Here is a 6,402-nt window from a genome sequence, read left to right on the forward strand (position 1 = left end):
CAAAGACCCTAAACTCCAAGCTAAAACCAATGCATAAGACAGAACCAGAAAAAGCCGATCTTTCCCAATCAATAAATACCTGATATATTGCCACCACTTAGTGACTTAAAATCCTACTGTGGAACACTTATAACATTAAACATACTTAGACTCTGGGACCAGCACTGTGGCATAGCAGGTAAGGCCACTGCCTACAGTGCCGGCATCTCAAATGGGTGCCAGTTTGAGACCCGGCTGCTCCACTTTCAATCCAACTCTCTGCTGTTGCCTGGGAAAACAGCAGAAGATGGCCCAAGTCTTTGGGCCCCTGCACCCATGTGGGAGACCTGGAAGAAGCTCCTGGCTCCTGGCTTCAGTGCAGCTCCAGCCATTGCGGCCAACTGAGGAGTAAATCAGCGGATGGAAGACCTCTCTCTCTCTCTGTGTAACTCTGACTTTCAAGTAAAATAAATAAATCTTTAAAAAAAAAAAAAAAAAGAACAAAAAAAGTACTTAGACTCTCTCAACCAAGATGCTTAGTCCCTACTGTGTACCAGGTATACTATGCTGGACGCCAGAGATCCAATATGGAAAGACAAAAGTGATGTCTGTTCTCACAGACCTTTTGGTCTTAATGCAAAAAGCACTTAGGCAAACAAGAAATCTTCACGAAATGGGAAGTTCTGATAACAAAATGGTGGAAGATTCTTTAGAAGAAACACACTGAAACCAAATTTTAGAACACCCTTGACACTAGGCCAAGGAATTTGAAGTTTACATTTGAGTTGAGGAAGACTTGGCTCATTAGAAAACATGAATCTAATCATGTTCTGATGAAATTTTTATTTGACAGAGTTAGACAGTGAGAGAGAGAGACAGAGAGAAAGGTCTTCCTTCCGTTGGTTCACCCTGCAAATGGCCACTACGGCTGGCACTGCGCCGATTCGAAGCCAGGAGCCAGGTGCTTCCTCCTGGTCTCCCACGAGGGTGCAGGGGCCCAAGCACTTGGGCCATCTTCCACTGCACTCCAGGGCCACAGCAGAGAGCTGGACTGGAAGAGGAGCAACCGGGACTAGAACCCGGCACCCATATGGGATGCCAGCAGGGCAGGTGGAGAACTAACCAAGTGAGCCACGGCGCCAGCCCCCTGAGTAAAATTTTTCAATAGCTTATTTCCTTAGATAAATCCGAATTCTTTAATAAGGTTACCTAAATCCTGCATAAACACCCCCACTTGTGCACACAATCTAGTAAGTCTTACATGACAGACTTTCTTCATGACAGATTCTTTTCTATTTTATTTCTTTTTTTAAACATATTAGTCACAACCTACTAAACTGATTTCACAATCCATAGTAGGTTCCTGCAGTTAGTAAAACACTACTTTTGTGGACTACACACTCTGACTTCTTGGCCTTTCCACATGTTCTTTTTGCCCAAATATTCTTTCTTCCCCTCATTCTTTCTATTCTACATATGATCTCAGCTCTTAAACATTACTTTCCTGGCCCTCTTAAAGTTTTTCCTCCTCCAAAGCTTGCTACACCTTCCAATACTTAACACATTTTAGATATTACATTTGTACTAATTGTCTTTCTAGGTTATAAATTCCGTAAGAGCAAGAACTCATTCTTGTTCACCACTGAATCCCCAGAGCTAGCCCAGTGTTTGTTACTTATTAGACACTCAATAAATATTTGAAGAGTAAAACCAGTCAGGAAACAGATTCACAAAATCTGTATTCTTAGTCACACAATGAAATAATCACCCTCTGAAAAATTTCAAGAAGTGGCAGTTCATGTTATAAATGGTGATTCAAGTGCCTCGGCTAGCCTATGAAACACTGTTATCCACAACACACTTAACCGACGAGAAGATGGCTGTTTATTTTCCTCCCTCAAGTGACAACAGAACTTTAATGCTCTCAACAGGAGAAAGCAGGATTAAAGAGACACTTTTCTCTCCACTCCCAAAAAACAACATTCCAGACTGGCTTCACCCCTTGAGCTCTCACTATCACTCGTGGACTTGCAAGCCCTCAAGAAGAGAAAGTCTTCTTTTACAGCTCCTGTGAGCGAAGCTCCTGCTGGCAGGCAGGTCTCTCCTCCCTGCCAAGAACCGCAGTGTTTCAGATGCTTCAGTCTTATTCACACAGGTGCATAAGCAGGAACAGAAGAAGCCTGGGTCTAAGCTGAATTGTTCAATCTAGCTTCACGAGAAATAAAAGTCAACTATTACTTTAATAATTTTTAATAAGCAGGTCCCAAAAAAAACAAAAATCGTATGTTTGTCCTGATTTGTGATAACTAATATACAGAGTACAAAAAAAAAAAAAAATGTAATGGGGTTTGCGTTGTAGCGTAGCAGGTAAAGCCACTGTCTGTGCTGCTGGCATCCCATGTGGGTGCCAGCTCAAGTTCCAGTTACTCCACGTTTTTCTTAAACATGAAGCTTACATTCGACCCATATTTAGCAATTATTCTTGATAATGACAATGTTTGTTCTCTCTCCTCTTTGTCTCTTCCTTCTCATACTTGGTTCTTATTTTAAAATTTTATTTCTGGGAGCCAGCGCTGTTGGCATAGGTTAAGCCTCCACCTGTGACACTGGCATTCCATATGGGTGTCAGTTCGAGCCCCAGCTGCTCCACTTCCAATCCAGCTCTCTGCTAATGGCCTGGGAAAGCAGTGGAAAATAGCCCAAGTCCTTGGGCCCCTGCACTCTTGTGGAAGACCTGGAACAAGCTCCTGACTTTGGACTGGTCCAGCTCTAGCCATTGCAACCATTTGGGGAGTGAACTGGTAGATGGAAGATCTCCCTCTCTATCTCTGTAACTCTGCCTTTCAAATGAATAAATCTTTTTTTAAAAATGTAATATATATGAGCAAAACTGACATTTTGAGATTTGATTATTGTTATAGCCCTTGTCCATACTCTTGAGGAACTGTGGTTATTCTACTTACTACTTGTAAAATTCTGCATTTAGTGGTGGGTTAAGCTTGTGATGATAAAGAAAACTGAAAGTATGTCATTATAAAAATTAAAAGGAGTGAGGGTAGGACAGGAAATATTAAGCTCTTAAAACTGTATATATGGGCCGGCGCCGCGCTCAATAGGCTAATCCTCCGCCTTGCGGCGCTGGCACACCGGGTTCTAGTCCCGGTCGGGGCACCGGATTCTGTCGTGCTTGCCCCTCTTCCAGGCCAGCTCTCTGCTGTGGCCCGGGAGTACAGTGGAGGATGGCCCAAGTGCTTGGGCCCTGCACACCATGGGAGACCAGGAGAAGCACCTGGCTCCTGGCTTCGGATCAGCACGGTGCACCAGCCGCAGTGGCCATTGGAGGATGAACCAATGGCAAAGGAAGACCTTTCTCTCTGTCTCTCTCACTGTCCACTCTGCTTGTCAAAAAAAAAAAAACCTGTATATATGAAACATACGAAGTTTGTTTTTATAAATAAAATTTTTTTTAAGATTTGAAAGGCAGTGCAATGGGACGGGAAATGGCAGGTGAAGAGGCACAGACATCTTCCATCCATTATTTCACCCCTCAAATGACCACAACGGCCAGGTTTGGACCAAGGAAAAGCCAGCAATTTAGAACTCCTTCTGGATGGGTAACAGGGGCCCAAGTACTTGGCCATCTTCCACCACCTTCCCAGGCTCATCAGCAGGAGGCTGGATAGGAAGCAGAGTAGCTAGAACTGCCACTGGCCCTTTAACATGAGATGCCAGCAGCGCCAGTGCAGGCTTAACCCACCGCACAACGCTGGCCCCTTAAGGGTGTTTTAATCATCCTCTGACTTCTTAAATCTGACTTTGACTAGAAATGTGGAGATAAGAGGTATAGTTAGCATTCTAAAAAGCTTCATTCACCTCATTTCTGGGTCCTAGGAGAAGAGTCAGCATGGAGTAACATGGTGGAGCAAAAGGGAAGAGGAACTGAAAGAGGATGCTTCCTTTCACTTTTCCTACGTAGACATTTCGTCCTACCCCTCAAGTCAAAACTCTCATTTCCTTCATGCAGCTAATCAGAGAGGAAGCAATCTGATTAAATCCATTCACATTAACATACACAGTGATTGGGGCCGGTGCAGTGGCTTAGCAAGTAAAGCCACCTCCTGCAGCACTGGCATCCCATATGGGTGCCTGTTCAAGACCCAGCTGCTCCACTTCCTATCTAGCTCCCTGCTATAGCCTGAGAAAGCATAGAAGGTGGCCCAACTGCTTGGGCCCCTGCATCTACATGGGAGACCCAGAAGAAGCTCCCATATCCTGGCTTCAAATTGGCCCAGCTCCAGCCATTGTGGCCATTTGGGGAATGAACCAACAGATGACGATCTCTCTCTCTCTCTCTCTCTCTCTCTCTCCTTCTACCTCTCTAACTCTGCCTTTCAAATATAAATTTTTAAAAAAGTAAAACAGAGTGATTAAAAGTTCTAGCCATTCCCATATATACATTTACATACTTTACTTGCATATATATTTTAAGCTAAATAAATCTAATAACAGTAGTTTCAAAGAGATGAAGGGATCCCTAGAAGTCTATCATAAATTAAGTAAGTTAGGTACCATAAAGGAAACAAGTCATCATTTCCCAGGGATCATGTCTCCAACATCATTCCCAATTTTCACTGCCTCCAATTTTTAGTCCTTCTCAAAAAGTGGTACTAAAAACTCCAGGGAGCAGAGGAAGCCAACTTGAGAAATCATCTGTAGTTCTCAGGTATTTGTATATGCATTAAGTCATTTAGCAATCAATATTAGGGTTGGATAGTCTATTTTCAATGTTTGATAATTTCATTAGCTAAAGCAAAGCAAAAACACATTTAGGTTATATACTGAAATCATCAGCCTCATTGTTTTAATAAAGGCAGTGAGGCATAAAACAGTTAAATAATATGTCCACAGTTGCATCATCTTTTATAAGCATTAGGCAGTTCATAAAGCTCTTAATCACTTGCTCATCCATTATTTCCATTTGGAAATCTTTAATTGTATCTTCTGTATAAAGTTTGTATATAGTTTGGAAGCATACTTTTTGAAAGTGACAAAGATTCTTTGCTTGATCAAACTCCAGTCAGTGTTCTGAACCTTCTAGACCCATCAGTGTATTTCTTTGTAAAATCCACTTTAGCAAAGAACCCCACTAGGTCAGTTTAGTTAGAACCTTCTCTATTCAGGTTCATCCTTTACCAACCCCTGGGGTGATGTCTAATCACTCTGGCCTATCTTTCAGCAGGAATCCTGTTTGGTTGGTTTAACTGCAACCCCCTTATCCCTGATTTGTCTCTTGTGGCTATTAATTCCCATTTTCTCATGCTGTATTCTGAGGTAAGCCTGGTCTCGCTCCTCCACAGCAAAATTCCATTGTCGTGGTCCCCAAACCTGCTGTGATGTTCCTGAGTAAGGTCATCCTTAACACGCTACAACAAGCTCCATCACCATCGCATCTTCTTTAAAAGAGTCATAATTAAACATAATTAGATCAGTGGGGAAATGAGATTGGATTCCAGAAGGAAGTGCCATGTCCTTTTAAGTGGTTTTTGCTATGAAAGTCTTTTTTTTAAGTTTTTTTTTTTTTTTTAATTTGAAAGCCAGATTTATAGAGAAGCAGAGAGAAAGGTCTTCCACCTGCTGGTTCACTCCCCAAATGGCCGCAATGGTCGGAGCTGAGCCTATCCAAAGCTAGGAGCCAGGAGCTTCTTCTGGGTCTCCCTTGTGGGTGCAGGGACCCAAACACTTAGACCATCTTCTGCTGCTTTCCCAGGCCATAATAGAGTGCCTGGGAAAGTGGAATAGCCAGGGCTCAAACCAGCGCCCATACAGGATGCTGACACTGCAGGTGGTAGCTTTACATGCTGTGCCACAGTGCCAGCCCCTGTTAGAAAATATTCGTGGCAAATTTGTGTGCACTCAGAAATTAACCACGAATAAGCAAGGGAGCATTCATTCAGCTGTAAGTGGCTCTTCAGCACCATCAGGAATATTTTCTACCACCCACATGCCAACTTTAATAAAAACTATACAAAATTCAGAAAATAAGTCCACCTTGCTAAGAAGCATATGAAATTTTAATTGCGTAAGTTGTGCTTGCCATGTATCATTAGTTTGACTAGCTAACCACTAAATAAATTATCTGTAATTAAAGTGATAATTGGAACTTTTCAAACTAAGCATAGAGTACATGAAAATGCCAACGTGGCTGGTCTCACCTGACTCTAGTCAGGAACGTAGCTTCTGTGGCTTCCCTGAACATATCAGAAAACAGGGAACGCATCCAGCTTAGCTGTGATGGTACTGGAAAGCCCTGGGTTCCTGACTCCAGCTTCCTGCTACTGTGCATCTTGGGAGGCTCCCAGCATCAGGCCTGCCCAGGCTCAGCATAACCCCAGCTATTGTGGCATTTAGGGAATGAGCCAAAAG

At 42.9% G+C, this 6,402-nt stretch overlaps 1 protein-coding gene across 6 annotated transcripts in view; it reads right to left on the bottom strand.

Moving 5' to 3' along the window:
- Positions 1–6,402, bottom strand: part of SLC41A2 (solute carrier family 41 member 2) — a 140,713-nt gene that overhangs the window by 132,621 nt on the left and 1,690 nt on the right. The gene's annotated exons all lie outside the window — the stretch shown is intronic.

The sequence above is a fragment of the Oryctolagus cuniculus genome, chromosome 11, assembly GCF_964237555.1.
Source record: "Oryctolagus cuniculus chromosome 11, mOryCun1.1, whole genome shotgun sequence".
NCBI lineage: Eukaryota > Metazoa > Chordata > Mammalia > Lagomorpha > Leporidae > Oryctolagus > Oryctolagus cuniculus.